The sequence below is a fragment of the Bubalus kerabau genome, chromosome 17 (assembly GCF_029407905.1).
Source record: "Bubalus kerabau isolate K-KA32 ecotype Philippines breed swamp buffalo chromosome 17, PCC_UOA_SB_1v2, whole genome shotgun sequence".
Classification (NCBI taxonomy): domain Eukaryota; kingdom Metazoa; phylum Chordata; class Mammalia; order Artiodactyla; family Bovidae; genus Bubalus; species Bubalus kerabau.
Window position 1 is genome coordinate 62681159 of NC_073640.1, and position 27519 is coordinate 62708677.

General features: G+C 41.2%; 2 pseudogenes; one reads left to right on the forward strand and one right to left on the reverse strand.

Annotated features, from left to right (window-relative positions):
• Window positions 1-1505: 1505 nt before the first annotated feature.
• On the reverse strand, window positions 1506-27519 carry LOC129632043 (zinc finger protein 665-like; annotated as a pseudogene).
• Window positions 15043-15436, forward strand: LOC129632068 (ATP synthase F(0) complex subunit C2, mitochondrial-like; annotated as a pseudogene).

The following is a 27519-nucleotide window of genomic DNA, read 5'->3' on the forward strand; positions in this document are numbered from 1 at the left end:
CTCCTATGAAAAGCCCAGTCCTTTCAACATCTTGCCTACTCTGTTCAAGGTCAGTTGGTAGAACATTATGTTTTATAACAGGCTGGACTATGTATGGAAGGGCTTCCTGATCCTACTGACTATGATGAGTCATGTCCTAGTTTTACATTATTTTCCACCCTCCCTGTTGCTAATTCACACACACTATTGAATTTCGTAATTCAAGCTATGTGTTTTTCCAGGAAACACGGATGTGAATGAATTTTATCTAATGAAGTCGGCCCCTTCATTTCACTGATTCCTTCACATAGACCATCATGAAATGCATGTAGCAAATACATTTGATCAATGTATTACCAAAGCCAAGCTCTTAGAGCTCACCACACAACACGCTAATAAACTGAGAGACAACTTGTTGGACAAGGAATAGTGACTTTATTCAGAAAGCAAGGAGACCAAAAAGATGGTGGACTACTCTCCCAAAGAATCATCTTTGCTGAGTTAGAATTCGGGTTTCTTTTACAAGAAAAGATCTCTATAGCTTCTCTTCAAATATGGACTTACTGCAGTTGTTGAGTACCTGAACTAAAGTCATCAGAGAATACATATAGTGAGAAAGGTAAAGGATTTGCCACAACCACTGAGTCTGGTAAGTATGGCTCCACTATGTTCCTATCTTGTGACTTTTGGGTAAGATCCTTGCCACACACATTACATTGCTGTGTGTTTTCTCCAGGATAAATACTCTGATACTACTGCTGAGATGTGAGCTGTGAGGATAGGGTGTTTGTTTTTATTTTTTATTTTTTTTAACATTTGTGAAATTGATGATGAATCTTTCTAGAATGAATTCATGTTCTAAAGACCTGACTAATAAATACATATATATCTGGCTTCTATCCAGTATGAATTTTCTCATGAAGCCTAAGATGTTGCCACACTCATGATATTTATATGGTTTCTCAGTAGTATGAATTCTCTGATCAACAGTAGGGTGTGAATTTTGAACTTTGAATTTTGAAGACTTCTACCATATACCACCGGAGAAGGCAATGGCACCCCATTCCAGTACTTTTGCCTGGAAAATCCCATGGACGGAGTAGCCTGGTGGGCTGCAGTCCATGGGGTCGCTAGAGTTGGACACGACTGAGTGACTTCACTTTCACTTTTCACTTTCATGCATTGGAGAAGGAAATGGCAACCCACTCCAGTGTTCTTGCCTGGAGAATCCCAGGGACAGGGAAGCCTGGTGGGCTGCCGTCTCTAGGGTCGCATAGAGTCAGACACGACTGAAGCAACTTAGCAGCAGCAGCAGCAACCATATACCACATTCACATAAGTTTTTCTCATGTATGGATTTTCTGATGTTTAGTGAGTGCTGAGACCTGAGTAAAGGATTTTCCACACTCGAAATATTTGAAAGGTTTCTCTATATGTATTCTCCAATGTCTTTTAAGGTGTGAATTTTGACTGAAGAATTTGCCACACTCATTACATCTGAAAGGTCTCTCTCCAGTATGAATTCTCCAGTGAAGCTGAAGATGCGCTTTTTGACTGAAGACGTTTCCACACTCATCACATTTGTAAGGTTTCTCACCAGTATGAACTGTCTGATGAGTTAAAAGGGTTGACTTTACACGAAAGGCCTTGCCACACTCATCACATTTGTAAGGTTTCTCTCCAGTATGAACGGTTTGATGCCTTAAAAGGATTGAGTTTACACGAAAGGCCTTGCCACACTCATCACATTTGTAAGGTTTCCCTCCAGTATGAACTGTCTGATGCCTTAAAAGGATTGACTTTTCATGAAAGGCCTTGCCACACTCATCACATTTGTAAGGTTTCCCTCCAGTATGAACTGTCTGATGCCTTAAAAGGATTGACTTTTCATGAAAGGCCTTGCCACACTCATCACATTTGTAAGGTTTCTCTCCAGTATGAACTGTCTGATGCCTTAAAAGGATTGACTTTTCATGAAAGACCTTGCCACACTCATCACATTTGTAAGGTTTCTCTCCAGTATGAACTGTCTGATGAGTTAAAAGGGGTGACTTTACACGAAAGGCCTTGCCACACTCATCACATTTGTAAGGTTTCTCTCCAATATGAACTGTCTGATGCCTTAAAAGGATTGACTTTACACGAAAGGCTTTGTCACACTCATCACATTTGTAAGGTTTCTCTCCAATATGAACTGTCTGATGCCTTAAAAGGATTGATTTCTCATGAAAGGCCTTGCCACACTGATCACATTTGTAAGGCTTCTCTCCAGTATGAACCCTCTGATGACCAGCAAGGTGTTCATTTCGGCTGAAGACTTTGTCACATATATCACATTTAAATAATTTCTTTCCTGTATGAATTTTCTGATGTCTCCTGCGGCTTGAACTGTCAGAAAAGGCCTTGCCACACTCATCACATTTGTAAGGTTTCTCACCAGTATGAATTGTCTGATGACTTAAAAGGGTTGACTTTACACGAAAGGCCTTGCCACACTCATCACATTTGTAAGGTTTTTCTCCAGTATGAACTGTCTGATGCCTTAAAAGGATTGACTTTTCATGAAAGGCCTTGCCACACTCATCACATTTGTAAGGTTTCTCTCCAGAATGAACCCTCTGATGACTTATGAACTGTGAAGCCCGACTAAAGTGCTTGCCACACTCATCACATTTGTAAGGTTTCTCTCCAGTATGAACCCTCTGATGACCAGCAAGGTGTTCACTTCGGCTAAAGACTTTGTCACATATATCACATTTAAATAATTTCTTTTCTGTATGAATTTTCTGATGTCTCCCGAGGTTTGAGATGTCAGTAAAAGCCTTGCCACACTCATCACATTTGTAAGGTTTCTCTCCAGTATGAATTGTCTGATGCCTGAAAAGGATTGACTTTACGTGAAAGGCCTTGCCACACTCATCACATTTGTAAGGTTTCTCTCCAGTATGAAATCTCTTATGACTTATGCACTGTGAAGGTTGACTAAACTGCTTGCCACACTCATCACATTTGTAAGGTTTCTCTCCAGTATGAAATCTCTTATGACTTGTGAACTGTGAAGGTTGACTAAAGTGCTTGCCACACTCATCACATTTGTAAGGTTTTTCTCCAGTATGAACCCTCTGATGAACAGCAAGGTGTTCATTTCGACTGAAGACTTTGTCACATATATCACATTTAAATAATTTCTTTCCTGTATGAATTTTCTTATGTCTCCTGAGGTGTGAGCTGTGAGTAAAGGCCTTGCCACACTCATCACATATGTAAGGTTTCTCTCCAGAATGAACCCTCTGATGACCAGCAAGGTGTTCATTTCGGCTGAAGACTTTGTCACATATATCACATTTAAATAATTTCTTTCCTGTATGAATTTTCTGATGTCTCCTGAGGTGTGAGCTGTCAGTAAAGGCCTTGCCACACTCATCACATTTGTAAGGTTTCTCTCCAGTATGAACTGTCTGATGACTTAAAAGGATTGACTTTACACGAAAGGTCTTGCCACACTCATCACATTTGTAAGGTTTTTCCTTGTGTGCTTTGAGTTCTTGTGTTATTACTGAAGGATTCATAAAATCATTCCCATATATATTAGAAACACTGGGTTGGACACAAGGAGGAATTCTTTGAAGTGGTGAAAATGAGAAACTGTTGTTGACAGACCTCTTAGCTTCATTATATTCAGAAATTATCCCACTAGTTTGAAATATCTGCAGCTTATCCTGAAAGTTAAATCCAAGTCTGTTTCCAAAGGGCTTGATTCCTGCATCCTTTCTATGATGCAAATCTCTTCCATCAGGCACATTTCCATTAAGGCTTACAGGTGTCCCTTTGTAATTTCTTTTGTCGTCTCTCCCCTGACACTCAAAGTCATGCATATTTTCCTGACTTTCCCAAAGATGAAAATGTTTGATTTCACAGCTTTCAGGTCTTCCCAGCATCGATGTTTGGAATGTTTCTAGTTTCTCACTGTTCGCTTTGGGTTGTAAATGCTTGATCACATGTGTAGGAGAGATATCTACAAGATAAAAAGAATCATAGGTATCCTGCTCACAATAATTCAAAAATAAATGTTTCATGTTGAATATATATTACACCAAGAATAATACTTACACCAATTTATGAAACACCACAATGATGACCTTAAGTTTTTAGAAACACTAAAGGAATAGAATTCTTAACTTAAGAAAGGGTAATATAAATTCACCGTTAAGGTAGTCTAGTTTTAAAAACCATATGCCAAACACACTCACATTGGACAATCTTATGCCAACTCTCAAAAACAGAGTATTTTTCTACCAGAACCCTTAGGAATGTATCAATCAACAGTTGTCTCAAATTGAAAAGAAAAATATTACACTATCACTGTATTCTGAATACTTACTGTACATAAATAAATTCTAAACAATATATTATATATTGTAACAGTAAATAATCCAAAACCAAGCTTACCCAATTAATAATTAACTAGTCATAATTGGTTGTTTACAATTGAAAACAAATGAGAAAATGAAGAATATGACTAAAACAATTTTTTGGAAACAACATAGTTTTCAAAATCTGCTATAGAACTATGTACCCATAAAGAAAGTCATTTTACAACGCTAACAAGTAGTATGTGTCAGCTGTATTGCAGGATACACACTAAAAGACCATCATCTGTAAATGACACATAAATTAAGATGTAAAATAGTCACCACTTTTCTAACAGCCAATAAACAAAGCAATCCCTACCTATGTTATTGTTCTTCAGTCGCTCAGTCGTGTTTGACTCTTTGCAACCCCGTGGACTGTAGCCCACTGGACTCCCCTGTCCATGGGATTTCCCAGGCAAGAATAGTGGAGTGGGTTGCAGTTTCCTTCTCCACGGGATCTTCCTGACACAAGGATCAAACCTGCATCTTCTGCATTAGCAGGTGAATTCTTTACCACTGAGCCACCAAGGAAGGCTAATCTCTAGCCATGCACTATTCTTAATTACCTGGTTTAATGGCACCAAAATATAATGAATAAAAAGTGAATGCTTTGTGTGTTTATTGACTAGGGTCAGACACAATATTGCTGAAAAATGTTGCAAGTGAAAAGCAAACAAGATATAATGTAGTTGAGGTTTGACAGAAAACAAAATTCTGTAAAGCCATTATCCTTCAATTAAAAAATAAATAAAATTTTAAAAGATGTAATGTAGATAAAGTCGTATCATAAAGAACATGACAGAATATAGATATTACTTTTTTTAAAACAAAAATAAATTTTGAGTATTTAGTATAAAACATGTACTATTGTAAGCCAACTGACAGCACTAATTTGCTTTAACAGGCTTCAGGTAAATTAACATGTTTTTCTCTAATCAGAGCAGGAGACACACCCAATTGGCACACAAAGTGCTAAGAGAACCAGGATATGAATCTGAACCTATAGACTGAGAAAACTTATTTGTAAACATGACCAACCACCAAATGAATAGGTAAGAAAAGATTAGAAAATATTAAAAACAATACAAGGAACTTAGAAAGAAAATATCAAAGAAGATACAAGACAGAAGTAGTCTGTTTAACTATTATTCAACCATCCCATCTCAGAATGGGTTGTGAATCATTATGGATGCACAGAGTGATTTAGGTCATGTCCTGAGAAACTTGTTCAATAAATGACCAGACATTATCTTTACAGTGAGAGTATGTAGAAGGTGGAGGGATGTGATAAGTAAGAACAATGTTTCCATCCATATCAACATACTATGTGAGGAATGGTCAGGATGAAGAAAGGGCCTGCGTGGAGCATAGGGCACACAGGTTTATGTCAGATATCAGCCTGTGACTGCAAGTCTTTGTGAAAATAACTGAGAGCGCAAACTAATATACTGATCTTAAAAGAAAAGAACTGGTTCAGCAAATTTATGGGCATTATACTATGGGTATGGGACAGAAACAAGAGAGATTTTTAAAGTGACTGTGATATATGGAGAAAGCAGGGTAATACCTGTTATACTATTTACAGTGTAATGTATTCAACTGTGAATTTTGTAAGTTACAATGGAATGCTTATATTCGAGAAGAACATACACAATATTCCAGGATATTGTGTAAGAATCCTACTAGCAGAAATCAGAAGGAAAATCCAGGAAAAGGCTATCTAAACCTAGGTTCCTCTGACAAGTACGATTAATCTCTCCATTGGATATTTCAGGATTTGGAATAGCTGAACTGGAATTCTATCACCTCCACTAGCCCACTCCAGTACTCTTGCCTGGAAAATCCCACGGACGAAGGAGCCTGGTGGGCTGCAGTCCATGGGGTCGCTAAGAGTCGAAGATGACTGAGCGACTTCACTTTCACTTTCATGTATTGGAGAAGTGCCGGGGTCCAGCCCCAGCTGATCCAGGGAGTTCGAAGCAGGGATGGCGTCGGCGAGGATCAGGAAACAACTGCTTAATTAAACGTTAATTAAGGATATAAAGAGTGGTGAAATAAGGATAGCTCAGTAGGAAAATTCAGTGAAGAAAAGAGGCTGAATAATTCAGCCAGAAGGTAAGAGAAAGAACGACATGGGGAGACCAAGTTTCAGTGAACCAGGCCCGCACTTTATTTTCCGAAGTAGTTTTTATACCTTAAGTTGTGCATAGAGGATAATGGGGGAAGGGGTGGAGTCATGCAAGGACAGCAGTTCCTGATCCTAATCGAAGCCAGGCTTTCAAACTTATCATATGCAAAAGTTCAGGTGATTTACATCATCTTCTGGCCAGGAGGCCTGTTAACATTTTAAGACCCTTTCTTCAGAAAACTTATTTTTCTCTAAAGGTGATTATTCTAAAGTCAGGCACCAGCCTCCAAAAAAGCACTGGACAAAGCTGCATTCCTATAGGGCAAAGGTGAGATGGGCTCAATCAAGAAAATAATTAACTCAAGGGTCCAAGGTTACAAACATTGAGGCTACTACTTACATTTCTATACACCCATTATATCAATCAATAGCCCACGCCAGTAGACACTGCCAAGGACACAGTAGGTAAGGAGTATGGAGACTTAGCAGCAAACATTGGCTCAATAAGTGAAAAACCCTTCACCAATACAATTTCTAATCAATCTTTTAACTACTCAAAAGAATCTGTGTTTAGACAGTTTAGAACATCTCCTGCCTCTCACAGTTGGGAGGCTCTGAACAATCACATATGGCCGGAAAAACCTATTCAGGCAGGCTAGAGGACTTCCAAAGGAGTTTGTAGGTTGAAACACTGTCACACCCAGGAATTATTAACTGGAGCTGTAAGCTAACTCTTTTTTCAGAGAGAGGTAGTGGGGGACAGCCCCCCATAAAGTCAGAGGTGTAGGTGAAAGCACAAAGCAGAAAGTAGGCAGACTCTGGTTTTGGGGGTAGATGCTCGAGAATTTCCAGGGGGACTCCTGAGGCTCGATCCCACCTTTGTGTATGCCAAGCCTCCTTCCTCATGACCTTGCCACGGGCGCAGCTAGCTCCCCGCAGAGAAGGAAATGGCAACCCACTCCAGTGTTCCTTCCTGGAGAATCCCAGGGATGGGGGAGCCTGGTGGGCTGCCGTCTATGGGGTCACACAGGATCGGACACGACTGAAGCGACTTAGCAGCAGCAGCAGCTTTGTTCGTACTGATGCTTTCTAAGGCCCACTTGACTTCACATTCCAGGATGTCTGGCTCTAGATCAGTGATCACACCATCATGATTATCTGGGTCATGAAGATCTTTTTTGTACAATTCTTCTGTGTATTCTTGCCACTTCTTCTTAATATCTTCTGCTTCTGTTAGGTCCATACAATTTCTGTCCTTTATCGAGCCCATCTTTGCATGAAATGTTCCTTTGGTATCTCTGATTTTCTTGAAGAGATCTCTAGTCTTTTCCATTCTGTTGTTTTCCTCTATTTCTTTGCATTGATCGCTGAGGAAGGCTTTCTTATCTCTTCTTGCTATTCTTTGGAACTCTGCATTCAGATGTTTACATCTTTCCTTTTCTCCTTTGCTTTTCGCTTCTCTTCTTTTCACAGCTATTTGTAAGGCCTCCCCAGACAGCCATTTTGCTTTTTTGCATTTCTTTTCCATGGGGATGGTCTTGATCCCTGTCTCCTGTACAATGTCACGAACCTCATTCCATAGTTCATCAGGCACTCTATCAATCAGATCTAGGCCCTTAAATCTATTTCTCACTTCCACTGTATAATCATAAGGGATTTGATTTTGGTCATACCTGAATGGTCTAGTGGTTTTCCCTACTTTCTTCCATTTAAGTCTGAATTTGGCAATAAGGAGTTCATGGTCTGAGCCACAGTCAGCTGCTGGTCTTGTTTTTGCTGACTGTATAGAGCTTCTCCATCTTTGGCTGCAAAGAATATAATCAATCTGATTTCGGCGTTGACCATCTGGTGATGTCCATGTATAGAGTCTTCTCTTGTGTTGTTGGAAGAGGGTGTTTGTTATGACCAGGGCCAACAAAGGTTCATCTAGTCAAGGCTATGGTTTTTCCTGTGGTCATGTATGGATGTGAGAGTTGGACTGTGAAGAAGGCTGAGCGCCGAAGAATTGATGCTTTTAAACTGTGGTGTTGGAGAAGACTCTTGAGAGTCCCTTGGACTGCAAGGAGATCCAGCCAATCCATTCTGAAGGAGATCAGCCCTGGGATTTCTTTGGAAGGAATGATGCTAAAGCTGAAACTCCAGTACTTTGGCCACCTCATGCAAAGAGTTGACTCACTGGAAAAGACTGATGCTGGGAGGGATTGGGGGCAAGAGGAGAAGGGGACAACAGAGGATGAGATGGCTGGATGGCATCACTGACTCAATGGATATGAGTCTGAGTGAACTCCGGGAGTTGGTGATGGACAGGGAGGCCTGGCGTGCTGCGATTCATGGGGTCACAACAAGTCGGACACGACTGAGCGAATGATCTGATCTGATCTGATCTGATTGGACATTTACTTCGTTTCTTCTTCCACACATGTTCATCTCAAGATCAAGGAGTATCAAAGAAAAGGAGGGATTGAAATTGACTCTGGAGGACCTTCGCAGTTACAAAAGCCTTTCTGAGGCATCCAACTCTTTTTTGTAGAAAAACACTTTATTCTCCTAGACCTTCCCTGAGTTCAAAAGAGCAGATTCAGACACTAATACATAAAACGACATAAAAGAATCATACCATGATCAAGTGGGATTTATTGCAGGGATGCAAGATTTCTCAATATCCACAAGTTAATCACTATGATACACCAGATTAACAGCTGAAGACTAAAAACCATATGATCATCAATAGACGCAGAAAAGATTCTGACAAAATTCAAGTGCCATTTATGATAAAAACCCTTCAGAAAGTCAGCACAGATGGACCCTACCTCAACATAATTAAGACTGTATATGTCCAACATACAGCTAACATCATACTCAACAGGGAAAAACTGAAAGCATTCCCCTTAACAACATGAATAAGACAAGAATGTTCACTATTGCCACTTTTATTGAACATATTTTTGGAAGTCCTAGCCACAACAATCAGAAAAGAAAAAGGAAAGGAATTCAAGTTAAAAAAAATAAAAAAAGAAGTAAAACTGTCACTATGATGCTACACACAGAAAATCCCCAAGATGCCACCAGATGACTACTAAACTTCATCAATGAAGAGAGTAACTTGCTGGATACAAAATATATAGAAAATTGCTGTATTTCTATACACTAATAACGATATATCAGAAAGAGAAATTAATGAAACAATCCCATTCACCATCTCATAGAAAAGAATAAAATTCTAAGGAATAAACCTACCTAAAAAGTCAAAAGAACTGTACTCATAAAACTATAAGATGCTGATGACTGATACCAAAGAAGACACAGATGGAAACACATACCATGTTCTTGGATTGAAAGAAGTAACACTGTTAAAATGACCATACTATTCCAAGGCAATCTACATGTTCAATGCAACCCTTATCAAATTAACAATGACATATTTCATAAAACAAAGAAAAACTTAATTTGTACCAAAATACAAGACTCTGATGTCTAAAATGATCTTGAGAAAGAAGAACAGAGCTGGAGGAATCATGTTCCCTGAGTTTAGACTATACTTACAAACTGACAGTCAACAAAGTGAAAGTGAAGTCGCTCAATCGTGTCCAACTCTTTGTGACCCCATGGACTGGAGCCTACCAGGTTCCTCTGTCCATGGGATTTTCCAAGCAAGAATACTGAAGTGGCTTGCCATTTCCTTCTCCAGGAGATCTTCCTGACCCAGGGATTGAACCTGGGTCTCCTGCATTGTACGCAGATGGCTTTACTGTCTGAGCCACCAAGGAAGTGGTATGATGATGGCACAAAACAGAAACACAGATCAGCAGAACAGGATAGAAGACCCAGAAATAAACCAATTTACTTATAGTCAATTATTCTATAACAAAGGAGGAAAGAATATAGAATGAAGAAGTCTCTTTAATAAGTGATGCTGGGATAAATGGATAGTTACATGAAAAAGAATGAAATTACAACATTCTCTAACACCACATACAAAAATAAACTCAAAATCTGTTAAACATCTAAATGCAAGACCAGATACCATAAAATTCATAGTGGAAAACAAATGCAAAACACTGACATGAATGTCAGCAAAATGTTTTTGAATCTATCTCTTAGAGTCATGGTAATAAAAGCAAAATCAAACAAATGAGACCTAATTAAATTTAAAACCTTTTTGCAAAGTAAAGGAAACCAAAAAAAGAACAAAAATTCAACTTTTGGACTAGGAGACTATATATGCAAATGATGCTACCTATAACGGATTTATTTCCAAAATATACAATATTGTATATAAAATATACAAAATATACAGTTCATACAGCTTAATATCAAAACAAACGAACAACCCAATCAAAAACTGGGCAGAAGATCAAAACAGATATTTCTCCAAAGGAGACAAACAGATGTCCAACAGTCACCTGAAAAGATGTTTGACGTCTCTACTTATGAGAGAAATGCAAATCAAAACCACAAAAATGTATCACCACACTGGTCAGAATGACCACCATCAAAAAGTCTACAAACAATAAATGCTTGGGAGGGTGTGAAGAAAATAGAACCCTCCTACACTGTTGGAAGGAACATAAATTAGTACTGCCACTTTGGAGACTAGCATGGAGGTTCCATAAAGAACTAAAAATACAGCTATCACATAAACCAGCAATTCCAATCCTGGGCATATATCCAGAAAGGATGAAAACTAATTCAAAATGACACATGCACCCCAATGTTGTTAGCAGCACTATTTATACCAGGCAAAACATGGCAGCAACCTAAATGTTCACTGACAGACAAAGGGATAAAGAATGTGTGGTACATATACACAAGGGAATACTGTGAAGTGGAAGTAGCTCAGCCGTGTCCAACTCTTTAAGACCCCATGGCCTGCAGCCTGCCAGACTCCCCTGTCCATGAAATTCTCCAGGAAAGAACACTGGAGTGGGTTGCCACCTCCACCGCATAAAACGCAATGAAGTAATGACTTTTGCAGCAATATAGACACACTTAGGGATTATTCTAAGTGAAATCAGACAGAGAAAGACAAATATCATAGGATATTATATGTTGAACTGAAAGAAATGATACAAATGAACTTATTCACAAAATAAACTCACCAGCATAAAAAACAAACTTATAGTTACCAAAGGGGAGAGTACAGGATGGTGGTGGGGGCAAGAAAGAGAGAGATAAATTAGGAGTCTGAATATATACAAACTAATATATATACAAAATAGATACACAACAAGAACCTACTATAGCTCAGGGAACTATATTGAGTATCTTGTAACCTGCTGTATACCTGAAACACAACATTGTAAATTAACTATACTTAAAAAGTGGTGAAGGAAATGGCAACCCACTCCAGTATTCTTGCCTGGAGAATCCCAAGACAGAGGAGCCTGGTGGGCTGCCGTCTATGGGGTTGCACAGAGTAGGACATGGCTGAAGCGACTTGGCGTGCATGCATGCATGCATTGGAGAAGGAAATGGCAACCCACGCCAGTGTTTTTTCCTGGAGAATCCCAGGGACAGAGGAGCCTGGTGGTCTGCTGTCTGTGGGGTCGCACAGAGTCAGACACAAGTGACACGACTCAGCAGCAGCAGCAGCATACCTTAAAAGAATGGTTAAAACAAAAACACCTCTTGCGGAGATGTTCAAAAGATGTTTCACAAGGGTGTAAAAACTACTAAATGGGGGAAGCAGTCTATGAAACAAGACATGTTGACAAAACTGAATACCCACCAGCAAAAGAATTTACTTGGAACATTATCTTACAGTACAGACAAAAATGAACTCAAAATGGTTCAAAGACCTAAACCTAAGTCCCAAATGTATAAAACTCCTAGAAGTAAACGTGCAGGAACTGTTTCTGGAAATTGGACCCACAAATGATTTACCAGATATAACACCAAAAGCACAGGCCACAAAATAAAACCAGATATTAATAAATTGAACTATATCAAAATTAGAAACTACTGTGCATTAAAGTGCAGTGAGTTTGAAAAGACAATCAACAGTAAAAGAGAAAATATGTGGAAATCATACATCTGATAGTAAATGAGTACAAAGAATATTTCAAGAATTTTAAGACGGACTGATCACCAGTTCCACCATAGGGACCATTTCCCAATCAACCATCCAACGCATTGCAAATACAAAACAGAAACACTAAAAGTAACACAGAAATTTGAACTCAATGATAAAATAAAAAATACCTACAATGCCCAGAACAACAGTGCAGCCAATAGCCTCATAGATATGAGAATGTGAACTTGGACAAAGTTGTCCTGGGATAAATTCCCATACCATTTACAGAGGCTAAAATACATGGTCCTTGATACACATGAACAACACTGTCATGGTGCCCTTGACAGAGTCTCCAAAGCCAGAAAATAACCTGGAAAGATGTATCGGGCTCTCGTGATACTTTCTCTCTCATAATCCTAGAACATACTGACCACTCTACTGGATAGCTTCAAGTGGTGACTTGGTAGAGAGCAAGAAAATAACGTTAGGAATAGTGTCTCCATCACAGTTTTCTGTTACCTAGTAAATCCACTCCACAGAGACTCAGCAGAGGCTGCCAATTAAACATAGGTGGATTATCACAGCAAGGAAACCAGATAAAATTTCAGACCCTCAGGAATATATTTCAAAGAAATTTAAGAGGTAAAATATACAAAGTAAGGAGAATGTAACATCAGGAATGGTTGACATTCCCAGACTGGGTAGAGCAGCACAAGAGTAAAAATAATACAACATGAAGGTCAGACATTACAGAATCTTGAGATGGGACCATGCACTCGACCTACAGATGGCAAGCTAAGAGCCTGCGATATTCACATATGCTCCCCTCGTAGGATTTAGGATCAAAAAGATGATCTCTCTACCCACTCTCCTTACATTTTCCTAAGTAACCACCACAGAGGATCCAACCCACCAGCTTGTCCCAATCCTAAACAGAAAAAAACATCCCTTTTGAAATACTCATTTTTCTTTATACATTGTATTTTTGGCTACTTTTACATCATTCCCCACTGTCCAGAGCTTTTTCTCATGCTCCAATGTGGAGATAATATTCAGATCAGAAACAGAAATTCTGGGACTCCCCTGGTGATCCAATGGTTAAGACTGCATTTCCAATGCAGAGGGTGCAGGTTTGATCCTTAGTCAGGGAACTAAGATCCCACATGCAGAATGGTGCAGCCAAAAAAAAGTAAACAAGCAAGCAAAAACAAACAAATAGATATTCAGCGTTATCAGAAGAAAGAAATCTAAAGTGCTGTGGATTTCTTAAAACACTGAGCCAAAAGTCAAAAGATAGAAAATAGGAAATTGGGTTTTTCGGTATTTTTTTTTTTTAACATTTGCCAGTGAGCTTTGTACATAATTAAGCTCTGGGACAACCTCAGATATGACATGAAACAGACACAGCATCTGAAGAGGGTCATTTTAACCTTGTGAAGCTGTGTCATGCCCCAGTCACAGAACTCTCAGATGAAAGACATCAGGGCCTCCCAAGGGGCACACAGGGAAAATGCAGATACCCAAGGGCAGCTCTGGAAGGAAGTCATCCTCACCCACAGACAGCAGGTTCCTATACGTCTCCAGCATCACATCCCTGTACAAGGCCCTCTGAGCAGGGTCCAGGAATTCCCACTCCTCCTGAGTGAATTCGATGGCCACATCCTCAGAGGTCAGTCGTTCCTGAAATGAAACCACATGTCACCAAAAGGGCCATGAAAAGTTCTCATTTTCATGCAAAAGAGAAAGGGTAGTAAGGGGTAAGGATTGACTTGAAGTATGTGTTCTAACAGATCCATGCAGGGGTATCTGGAGAAATTATGCATCTCTATTCTTAATTTTTTATGCTTTTTCATAAGACCTTATGAGATCCTCCAATTAATATGGATTTTTCATCACTGTTCAAAATCCATGAAATATATAAAAATAAAACTCAACACTGTTTTGGCTATACAGAAGTGTCAGATATTATGTTCTACCCAGTGAGTCCAATTCATTATCTAGATGAGGTACAGCATGAGTGGTGTCTACAGAGATGACGCAGTCCACGGCACTTTTAATGGAAAGATCAAAAGCTTCAGTTATGACGTTGATAACAGCAGCAAGGACCAGAAGTGTCTGAAGGCTTCCTGTTGCTCTAAATTACTGTAGTATTACTCTAAACATTAAATAAATACTTTACAGGCAAGAGCCTGTCATCAATGTAATAGCTCATTAAGGAATGATCTGTTCCCACCTTACAGAAGAAAACCTATGTCACAGACACTCTGAGAAACTCGACTCAGATCAAGAAGGTAAGAAATGTTACATGAAGCACCTGAACTCAGAGGCTTGGGCTCAGCAACTGAAGCTTAAGCATCTAACACTTAAGTAATACAGAGAACATTAAAAGTCCTTTGACAGAGGGCTCCTAAAGAAAACGTGAAAGAAGTCCAAGGTGAGCCTCCTCCCTGCCCCTCTGTCTTCTCTGCAGGGAGAGCAGCTCTCAGGCCTCAGGCCTTCATCCCCTAAAAATGGACGCCTGTGCCAAATTTGTCTCTACCCTCTCCCTGATCGGGAGAACCTCCCCCGTTGAGTGATCACTGTCTGCAGTGGTGAAGGACTGGAGATACTGACCGATGAGAGCCACAGCAGCTTGGGAGCCCCAGATCCTCAGACCATCTCACTTATTCCTAGCCACAGCTTCCAAACCAGTGCCATTTCAAAGGACTCTGACACAGCAGCCAAGTTCCCTGGAGCTGGAGCTGCCACAGCAGGAGTGGCTGGCTCCAGGGCTGGAAGTGGGACTGTGTTCGGGAGCTTCATCACTGTTATGCTAGGAACCCTTCCCCAAAACAGTAGCTCTTCTACGCCATGGGCTTGGCCCTCCCAAAGGCCATGGGGCTCTTTTGCCTGATGGTGGTCTAGCTCATCTTCTTCACGATGTGAAGGAGCTGTTTCCACCTCCCATAGTTCTTTCTCCTGTGTCTGCCCTGTATGTTCCCTTTCCTGTAACTCCCCAGGCAGCCTGGGGAAAGTGGTGGGCTCAGGGTTTGACAGAAGAAATACAAATAAATATTGTATTAGTATGATAAAAAATGTCCAAGGTGAACAATGTGGAATGGCATGAAAGGTCATTATAGACATGGATACAGGAACAAAACTGTTAGTAATTTACTACTTAAAACACTAACAGGATTGTTTAGAAAATTTCAAGGCCACAGATTATACTGATAACATAATTTCAACTGAAAAAAAAAGGTGATATGTAGTTTTTAAATCATGATGTCTTCTATTGCACATGCATGCATGCTTATCTATAAAAAAAATTAACTGAAATGACAGGATTCGTCTTTTGGAAGATTTTTTGGACAATTTTATATCATCCTTTTATTCACATGTATTTCAGCATCGTTCAGATGATAAAAATGTATCCTTTGTACTCAGCTGAGTTTGTCAACAGGATTCTATACTAGGCTACCAAAAGAAAACTGGTAAAAACATTAAAAAAAAAAAAAAAGAAGAATACTTGAACTCAATTCATAATAAAATTACCATATACAAAATACAAATACAATTTTATCCATTTAAATTTACATAGCAAGGCATTAACAGAAGCCAAAGGCTTTCTTTGCTTTTTTTTCCTTTAATAAAACAGTGATTTGAAATTACAATAGTCATTAGGTTATGACAAAAAAATATTATCACAATAGCAAAGTAAAAAAAACTTCTTGGAGAATTAAAAAACATAGCAAAAAAGAATATGGAAAAAAATATAGTTATTAAGCAAGACTAGCTCAACAAAACATCATGATAGGAAGGAAACATTCAATACATTGCTTCTGAAATTGCAGTGGCATGAAAGGAGCTGTCCAGGGTGTCTGTCTTTCACCAACATATGATGCACATGAGCAGGGGCCACTAGAAGAAGGAACAGAAGGAAAAACACAGGGCAAGAGACACAGAGTATGTCAGAGTTGAAATGGGTAGTACTCACAAACCTAAGGACATGGAAAGGTGAAAAGTGAAAGGATGGAAAAAGACAGCCCATCCTAAAGAGAGCAGGGGAGACTGTTATATCAGACAAAATAAACTGAAAAAAAAAAAAGTGCAATGAGATAAATATTGTATAATGATAAAATGGTCAATTTACCAAAAAGCTGGAACAAGTAAAAATATATATACATCTAACATTAAATATCTCAGAAAAATGAAGCAAACATTGAACAGGCATGTACAGATCACACGACCGAACAACAGCATAAAACACATGCATCTCAAGGACACATAAAACATTCTCTATGAGAGACCACATGTTAGGCCAAAATTAACCATTTTAAGAGACTGAGACCAGAAAAGTATCTTCCCTAACAACAATGAAATAAACACAAGAAGAAAAGAAAATTCCTCAAATGTGGATATTAAACAACTCACTCTTACACCACAAATGGATCTAAGAAAAAAATCACATGGAAATTTTTAAATACATGGATGAAAACAAAAAGACAACATTACAAAATTTATAACACACAGAGAAGACTGTACTAAAAGAAAAGTCTGAACCGTTAAATGCTTACAGTAAAAAAGAGAAAAGATCTTAAATCTGAAATCTATTTTTAGACCTCTAGGATGCAGAAAACAGAAAACAAACTAAACTCAAGTTTAGCAGAAGGAAACATGTAAATAAGAAAGATTAAACCAGAGATAAAATACAAAGTAGAAAAATATAAAAATCAACAAACCAAGAGTTGATGTTTTGAAAAAACTGTATAGGAAAACCCCCACCTAGACTAAGGAAAAGAGAAAAAAGATTCAAATAACTAAAAACAGATATCAAACAGGAGTGATTACAACTGAGGTCAAACAAAGTTTCTAAAGATAAGGAAGTACTATGACCAATAATGCCTATAAATGACAGAATATAGGAGATACTGGCAAATTCTCAGAAACATACAAACTCTTTTACTTATTAAGAAATTAAAAAAATTGAGAAGTGTTGAAAGTGAAAGTGTTAGCCACTCAGTCGTGTCTGACTCTTTGTGACCTCATGGACTGTAGCCCACAAGGCTCCTCTGTCCATGGAATTTCTCCAGACAAGAATACTGGACTAGACAGCCATTCCTTTCTCCAGGGAATCTTCCGACCCAGGGATAGAACCTGGGTCTCCCTCACTGCAGGCAGATTCTTTATGATTTGAGTCACCAGGGAAGCCCATTATAACTAGAGAGATTTAAAAAGTAGTCAGAAACCTCTAAGAAAAATACAGGACCAAATTCTACCAAACATTTACAAAAGAATTACCACTAATCCTGCTAATTGTATGGAGCAATCATGATTCTAATAGTTTGCTGATTTCCCAAAGACACAAGAAAGGAAAACTAGAAACCAATACCCCCGACGAATACTGATGCAAAATTAAAATACTTGCAAACCCACTTCAACACATATTAAAAAGATCTGGAGAAACAGACATAGAGAACAGACTGAGGCAGGAGGGGAGGAAAGAGAGGGTGAGATGTATGGAGAGAGTAACATGGAAACTTACATTACCATATGTAAAGTAGAGAGCCAATGCGAATTTGCAGAGTGACTCAGGGAACTCAAACAGGGGCTCTCTAACAACCTACAGGGGTGGGATAGGGAGGAAGATGGGAGGGAGGGGACATAGGTATACCTATGGCTGATTCATGTTGGTATTTGGCAGAAAACAACAACTTCTGTAAAGCAATTATCCTTCAATTAAAAAAAATAAATAAAAAGATCTGACACCATGACCAAGTGGAGTTTATTCATATAAGGCAAGGAGAGGTCAACATACAAAAATCAATTAATATGACACACTACATTAACAGATTAAAAGGGAAAAAAAAAAAACAGGATCATCGTGATGCAGAAAAAAACCATTTAACAAAAATTTGACAACCTTTCAAGATGGAACACTCAACAAACTACAAACAATACATTATACTAACATCAACATAATAAATGCCATCATGAAAAGAGCACAGCAATGGGGAAAGAATGAAAGCTTTTCCTCTGAGGTCAAGAAGAAGGCCAGGATGCACACTCTGCACTACAGTTCAACAAAGCACTGAAACCCTTAGAGCAATTAGATGAGAAAAAGAAATCAAAGGTCAGCAAATTGAAAAAGAAGTAAATTTATCTTCTTTCCCACATGACAAAGTTTCATAGGTAAAAGTCATAAAGATTACAAAAGAAACATGCTATATCAAAAAAGATTCTTTAATAACCAAAGGATCAATCAACCAATTAACTCATTATCAAAACTGCCATGACAATCTTTCTAGAAGCAGAATAAAACATAGTGAAAGTCACAGAACTATTCAAAGAGCAAACAGCAAAACTCTTGAAGAAGGAAGATGGAGGTTTTTCTATTTCAACACCTATTACAAGGTAATCAAGGTGATGTGGTACTGGTATAAAAACAGATAAATAAACCAACTGAACAGAACACAGTACTCAGAAATAATTCTTTGTGTATATGTAAGGTATATTCACAAGGATGTCAAGATACACAAAAGGGAAAGGATAGTCTCAACTGATCTGATTCCCAGGTTTTACCAGCTATTGTGCATACTAACACCTGTCTTCCATGTGCAGTTTCCTTACCCTGGTTGACAGAGCAGACAGCGCATCCAGATGGGCCCTAAGCAATCCCTGCTGCCCAACAGCACTGAGACCCCGTCTCCAACCCATGGGTGAGAAGCCCTGCCCAAGACGGTGCCCAGGGGAGCCTCCTCACAAGGGCCAGGTCACCGGGTCATGGGGAGACGGGATCTAAGTGGAGACGACAGGGCCTGAGGGAAGGCCCTAGGTGAGTGTGAGGGTACAGGAGTCACACAGGACACTCCAGAGTCAGGCACAATTAGCGAGTCCAGAAAAGGGCATTTCAGGAAGGACAGACTAAATATGACCTTACCTGAGAAAGAGCCATGCCTCACTCCTTTTCTTTCCTCTTCCTTAACTTCAGGGCTTTCTCAGGCAACACGAGTCTTCAGAGGTCTATCATGAAAGTTTAAAACATGCTGTTTCATGCTTAGAGTCAACACATCCCCTTCCTGAGCCCCAACCACACACACAGTGAAGCCTTCACCACGAGGAACAGACACTCCCCTGTGGCTACTGTCTCAGGAGGGACTCAGGACAGTCAACTCCTGCAGAGAGACCAACTGGGACTTTCCCACACTTTCCCTCGGATCACACTCCCCTCCTGGTAAGGCCTCATGTACACAGCAGCAGGAGGCACCTCCACTGACCACGCAATCTCCTTCAGGTCACACAGCAGGCCCTGATCCATCCCCACTCAGAACAGAGCATGCCCTCCTCGGCCCAGATCTCAGCCCTCAGGACTGGGAGAACTCAGACTCCTGATGCTCAGTGAGGGATCCAGACTGGAATCAACTGGGGCATCTTAAACATTCTCGAGCTGTGGACCAACACAAACTACCTGAAGGGGAATCTCTGGACAGAGGGTACAAAACATGGGTATGCAAATGCCTCATGAATGAAACGTGAAGCCTGGACAGAGCACCATTCAGAGGAGAAAAGCACCCCCCAACTCTCTTTCTTTCCCAGTCTTACTAAGGTGTAACTAACAAAAATGGTATAAACGTACTGTGTACAAAGTGATCATGTGATAGATTCATACAATGAATAATTATTATAGTCGAATAAGTTACACTTCCACCTATGAGTACACTGTATTATTTCTCTCTAGGTGAATTTCAAGTATACAGAAACACTACCGGCAGCATGCAGTACCTCAGATCCCCAGAACTTACTTATTTTACAACTGAAAATCTCTACTCTTTGACTACCACTGCCCCATTTCCCCATCTACCCAGCTCCTGGTAACAGCCTTATCACTTGATGGCTCTGTGAGTTTGAAAATTCTAGTTTCCACATACAGTGTTTGTCCTCCTTTGTCAGGCTTATTTAACTTGGCATAATGTTCTCTAGGTTCATTCATTCTGGCATAAATTCAGGATCCTTGATTTTTATATTTATATACAGAGAAAAAATAGTTCATAAATATACAGTATATAATAAATATTTCTATTCCACACTTTTGTTACCTATTCTTTTGTCAAGAGACATCTGGGTTGTGTCTATGCCTTGGCTACTGCAAATCCAGTCACACTCATGGGACTGTGGACATATCCCTGAAAAACTGATTGCTTTTCCTTTGGATATCTGTCAGAAATGGGTTTGACAGACTGTAGGCCTGTTCTGTATTAATTTGTTAAGGAACTTCCATTTTATTTTCCAACATAGCAGTACCATTTACATTACCACCAACAGTGCAGTTAAGACTCTGTGTTTTCTGTAATGTGCCTGTATGTGTGCTTATTTTGGGAGGGACAGGAGTGGATAACAGAGAATACAGCCTGGCAGCAAGACAGTTGCAGCTGCATCTTCTACAGGACAAGCCTCCAGGCTGCACATCACTGTGGCATCACTGCCCTCTGATTTTTTGGAGCTATCCTCCCCTATGTCACAGGACTTTATGACTCTTCGCAGGTTGGGCCCTGAGATCCCTACTGAGCAGGACCACCTTATAACAAGCATTCTGTGATCTTAACCTTAATACTCCTACTTTCCCAGAGGGACTCAAACAAACTTACAAACTTTAATGGTGTCCAACAGAGTGTCCACAGAGCCCATGATGAGCCTCTAACCCTCTTATACAAACACAAAGCATTCCAAGCCCTGATAACTCATGCATGAAGCAAAATACAAAAGAGGACACCCAAGGATCCACAGACACAAGACACCATATTTTCATTTACAGTGAGTGATCCGGGTCAAACACCGAAATCTCCAAAGACTATGAAAAAGAGGGATAATTCCAATGATGCACATGGCCCACTGAGATCTCAGCATCTTCCAAGGAAACACTCCAGATTCTCTTGGTATCTTCCCAAATGCACATGAACCTTTCTTCACCGGCAACCCCAAGTACACAATGATACCAAAGTTGATGTAAAAAATGACCTGAGATTTTCCCTGTTACTCTATGGTGCCTGCCTGCTAAAAGAGCCAACAAAAGCCAGGGCATGGAGTGGATGCTGGGGGCACCTGCTAGAACCAGCCCCTCAAGCCCAAGGCTCCCATCCTCCTGCATCCACAGGTGCCTGCAGGCTCAGCCCAGGCCACAGTTCTAACAGTGGAAAAGGCTTCTCTTGGCTGAATTCCACATCCTTCATTGGTGCTCACGTGTGGTCACGAGTTGTCAAATCAAACCTGTGCAGGCAAGTATCAGCCTCAGCACTGCTGTCCCAGGAACACGAGCTAAGGCACTAGAACCTCAAACCATTCCATGTGGGCTCTCCAACAAACCCGCTCCCAGGTTCTCCAGCCTGAACTGAGACATTCTTTTCCAACAGATCCGCACCCGCCTTGTCCCTGCAACTACACTCAGGATGGGCGCACACTCCATTCACTGGGCTCACCTTGATGCCCCCAAGTACTGCCACAAGCCTTCTGCAGACCTGACCAGGCTCCCTCGGCTTTCCCCATTTGTCTACCTCTCCTCCCTGCATGACTGGACTAAGCAAGACTAAAGCGCACCAGGGTTTCTTGGCAAAGGGGATCACAAGAGGAGTGTCCATGAGCTACCACCCAAAGGACACTGCACGTGCAGTATGGAAACCAAGAGACTGGCCCTCCTGGGAAAGTCTGCCTCCACCTGGGGACACTATGGAGTCCAGGTACAAAGGTATTTGAGATGACGAAGTCTCAAAGCAAGGGTCTCCAGGTCTCACTATCTCCTGTTTTCCCCACACACCTACTTGGAAGATATTCTAGCTCTTGGGGTGGGAGTGGGGGGCAACGTCCCCTTCCTGCCCCATTAGGTTTTGGATTTCTGCTCATCCTCAGTGCACTGAAATCATAATCGCTGACACTGAGCACATGAACTCCTAGAAGGCAAAGCTGCTGTCCACGATGGTGACTGGTCCCTGGATGGACAGAGCTTAGATCTGGGGGCTGCAGAGGACTAAACCCAGCAGACTAAACATGGGGACATCTTAGCCCACTGCTTGAGGACACCAGTTCTGTAGGGCTTTTCAGGACTTCCTATATTTCTTGGCTCATCTTTTGAGTAATTAAGTAGTCACATGGGGTAAAGATCAATTACAGCTGAAATGTCCAGAACATGGGAAACATCTTCATCACCTGCCCTGTTCTCTTGGTCTTCCCTGAGGATTATTCAGCCCAACCCATAGTCCTGTCATCTAAAGACATTTCCAGTATCAGGTACTGCAGCCACACTGGGAAGAAGAGGAACACTATGAGCCCTAAAAAGAGGGGAAACCAGGAAGGACTCAAAATAACCCTTGAAGAAGGGCATTAATTTCTGCTCATGGCAACTGATACAGAGGCAATAAACCTGGGTAACATGAGAGAGACTGTTAGGAGGGGATGGGGAGACCTCTCTGAGCCTAGACTTGAAGGGTGACAAAGGGCCTCAGCCAGGGTGACCTGAAGGTGAGAAAAGGAACTACGATGTCAGACAGAAATGGTTTTGGTATTTAGAAACAGAGAAAAGGTAAATGAGACCAGGACAGGCTGAACCACGAGCAAACGGTCAGCTCCCAGGATGAGGCTGGAGACACTTACAGGGCCCTGAGCTTGACAGAGGGCTGTGGAGCCACAGCAAGGAGTCAAGCTTTTGTCCCAAGAACAAATGAAAGCCAGTGGAGGTCTGAACGTCAGGACATAAAAAAAATCTCCCTTCAGATTTAGCCTTATTCATAGAAGTCATCTAATTCTGAGCCTGTGATCCTGCCTCCATCCTAGTTTCCTTTTCATTTTTCATTGAGGGAGGACTGGGATCTATTTAAAATTCTAATTACCACCAGACACTCCCTCCAAACCAGAACTGCCACACACAGACACACAGCCAATTTGGCTAATCATTTCAGGGGTCTGTGTTGCTCATGCTCAGAGTTTCCGGTCTAGTCTCTCATCTCCATGTTACAAGTGGGCTCCCTCAGGCCCAGAGAGAAGCCGTTTATGAGAAGAGTGAAGAGAACCAGGTATAACTGAATAATGAAATGGGAGGCTGAAGGACAAGTGGGCCAAGTTTGTCCTTAATGCCCATCCCATTTAACACCAGGAACATCTGTCATGTACCTGAGCAAAGGAAACTTTTCTTTCAAGATTGGGTCAAACTGATACCAAGCAGGTAATTCTTTATTATAAGATTGCAGTAAAATATTTTAAAAATACAGAATTGAAAATGTATATCCACTGGTACAAAAAACATTGTAAGGAGTCAGCTTAGAAATAGGATCTGAGCAATCTTTTTCATTATGAATAGAGAGGCTTTGTTGGAAGGTTCCAGGTCAATCCAGCCCATCCTTCCTTATTTGCACAGACAAGTCAAAAAGGGACCTGAGGGAAACATCTTCATATCACCGCACAGCTCACTTTTTTTCACTGATCATAGAAAATGGAGAAAACAGACCATTAGACTAACCAGTTAAACGAGGTGTTTTTTTTTTTTTCTTTTTTTGAAAGGAAAGAATGAAGCATTTTATTTTGTTGGTTTTATCATGTTAAATGTTCTTTTATTTTCCCATTTCTCAAAGAAATGCCTTTAATTTCACAAGATCTAATGTCATACCTCCGTTATTCTCTGGTAAAGAGCTGAGACCAGAAATATCCATTTGTGTGTGCACACATAAACACATACACACAATTCATGTCTTTGGTAAAACCACAGTTGAAAATATGTCTATTTCATTACATGATGTCCCATACATAAAACCCTCCAAGATGTATTTCTCTTTGAATTCAGAGAAAGGGAGGCGAGGTGATCTTTACTTATTAACTTTTATTTTTTAGTTTCCTCATTTTTATTTTTAAATTATTTTAATTGGATGATAATTACTTTATAATATGTGATGGTTTTTGCCATACATCAACATGAATTGCACGTGTCCCCTCCATCCTGAACCCCTTTCCACCTCCCTACTTGCCCGATCTCTCTGGGTTGTTCCAGAGCACTGGCTTTGGGTGCCCTGCTTCGTGCATTGAACTTGCACTGATCATTCCATTTTACATATGGTAATATACATGTTTCAATGCTATTCTTTCAAATCATCCCACCCTCCCCTTCTCCCACTGAGTCCAAAAGTCTATTCTTTACATCTGTGTCTCCCTTTGTTGCCCAGCATGTAGGATCATTGGTACCATCTTTCTAAATTCCATATATATGCATTAATACACAGTATTTGTCTTTCTCTTTCTGACTTATTTCACTCTGTATAGTAGGCTCTAGATTCATCTACCTCATTAGAACTGATAAACGAGGTGACATTTTTGCTAAGTATGGCACAAAATAGTCTAAGATGATTTACTACTTACCAACTGCTGCTGCTACGGCTAAGTCGCTTCAGTCGTGTCCGACTCTGTGCGACCCCATAGAAGGAAGCCCACGAGGCTCCCCCATCCCTGGGCTTCTCCAGGCAAGAACACTGGAGTGGGTTGCCATTTCCTTCTCCAATGCATGAAAGTGAAAAGTGAAAGTGAAGTCGCTCAGTCGTGTCCGACTCTTAGCGACCCCATGGACTGCGGCCCACCAGGCTCCTCCGTCCATGGGATTTTCCAGGCAAGAGTTTCAAATGTACGAGATGAAGGGAAAAAAACACTCAGGCAAGGAATGAATCTGAAAAAAATTTGAAAAAAAAAAAAAATTGTGAACTATTTTTAATCTAAAAATCTGGTGTCAAAGTTTAAAAAACACTGAGAATAATCATATTTAGAAAAGCATGATAAGAGTAGAATACTGGAAACTAAAAAATCTTATTTCTGAAGTTAAAAATGATTACAGAAACTGAATGAATTAAGAACTATTCCACGCTACAAAAACCAGTATACATAAAGAAAGGAGAAATGTGAATCCATTAAAAAAAAAAAAAAAAGTGTTCCTTTTAAACTGCTACCCAATAGTGATACAGTGGATAAGAATCTGCCTGACAATGCAGGGGACATAGGTTCTATCCCTGGTTCAGGAAGATCCCACAAGTACAAGCAACTAAGCCTGTGCACAACTACTGAGCCTGTGTTTTAGAACCTGGGAGCCTCAACTCCTGAGCCCACGGCTCAGAACGGAAGACAGCACAGCCAAAAAAATTAAAAAAAAAATAAAAAGCTACCACAGAGTGACAGAGTCAGTCATTTCTTGCTCCAGGTCTCTTCTTCCCTGACCTCTATCTCATGATAGGACAAGGGAATGGGGTCACTCACAACTCAGTGAATCAAGCCACTGCCCCAGGCTCAACAGGGTTTGCAAATGAAAGTCATCTTCTGCCACAAGTAATAAAAAAAGACACAAGCCTTACAGACAGGAGTTTTTAAATTCTCAGCCTCCTCTATATAACTAAAAAAAATCATCTGTATCCAAACAACTGGCCACACCTGGATCGAGCTTACCCCTCTGTTCACCTATCTCCCTATTTCATCTGAGTCTCGGTGTCTCTTTTTCTCCACCTCTGCTCTCCTGCTGTCCCTGTCCTATTTCCTCCCTCACACGTGTCCTGTCCCAGGCTGCTGCAACTCGTCCCCCCTCGAAATGCTCTCTCTCTCCAACCTTCCTGAGTCTTTCAAAAATTCATACCTGTGTCTGCCTCTTTCCTCCCCCATTTCGGCTCCCTCTCTGCGCTCCAGATTACTCCCCTTCTCTCGCTGTGACTCTCCCTTCCTCCCCACTCTCTGGCAGTCCATGTGGCTATGCTTCCTTCCAGCCCTTTCTTCCTCTGCTCCTTACCCTTTGGCGTATTTCTCTGCCAGCACCGTGATAAAACTGGCCCATGTGGCAGACTCCAACCGGGTGAAAACACAACTCCGGACTCTAACCCAAGAGGCCTGGACTCAAACCCGGCCAAAACCCAGTTAGGGACTCTGCACTCTCCACCTGACGTCCCTCATCGCCCTTCACCTCCCCGCTCCCATCACTGACACATGGCAGTTCTCCCTATGCTGCTTTCCAATCCCTGGAGATCTGGCTTTCTAATTTATTAATACTTCTCTATTTTACTCACTTGGCTATTTTCAAGGCTTAACCTCTTTGACTTGACTATCCCTTTGCAAGTCCCTCAGCCATTCTCAGTGTTCCCATTGGTTCTCCCTGACGCTTTTCTCTCAGTTTCAGTTATTTCTCTCAGTCTTTCTGACTCTGCTTCTCCTGATCCTCCCGCCTCCAGTTATGTACTGAGTGGGCGACAGAACGAGACGCCCCGGGACCGGAAGATCACCTTTTCCGACCGAGTTGAATAGGGCATGGAACAGCACTGGCTGTCACAAGGCTGCACCAGGTCACCTACCCTACGCGGGGTGAGGGGACGGGCTGACAGGAAAGGGGGTGCCTGCGGGTAGAAGGACCGGCCTGAGGAGACGCGAGGACAGAGGGGCTGGGAGCGAGAGGGCTCAGGAGCGGGGCGGGCTCTCCGGAATCCCGGGACCAGGGAGAGGGCGCGGCCTCTCCGGGAGCGGGGGCGACGGGCTCTGCCTCCAGCGGTCGAGAAGGCGACGCGAGAAGGTTGGAGACGCGGTGGGGCGCGACTCCAACTCGCGAGAGAGGGCTTTACTTGGAGAGGCCAGAGGTAAAAAAGGGTTTTAAGCAGGAAAATGTCGCCAGAGGCGGTGTCTACGCGGACCGAGGGCCGAAACCGCCTCAGCAACACTTAAAACCCAAACGAAAATATAACTGGGCCGCAATGGCAGCGGCAGCGTTTATTCGGGGCCGAGCACCGGGTGCCAGGGTTTTCAGGTCTCTGAGAATTCCCACACCCTGAGGACGAGTGAGCCGGCGCGGGGGCGGGGGGTGGTGGCGGGCTCTGCAAACTTACTCTAGAAGGAAGCTTAGGCGCCGCTCGGGGACCTCGGCTCCGCGCTCTCCAACTTCCGGGTCTGTGTGCAAGGGCCTTTGGTATTAGAGCCGCGGCTTCCGACCAGGGGCGGGGCGAGCACCCGCTGTGCGCACT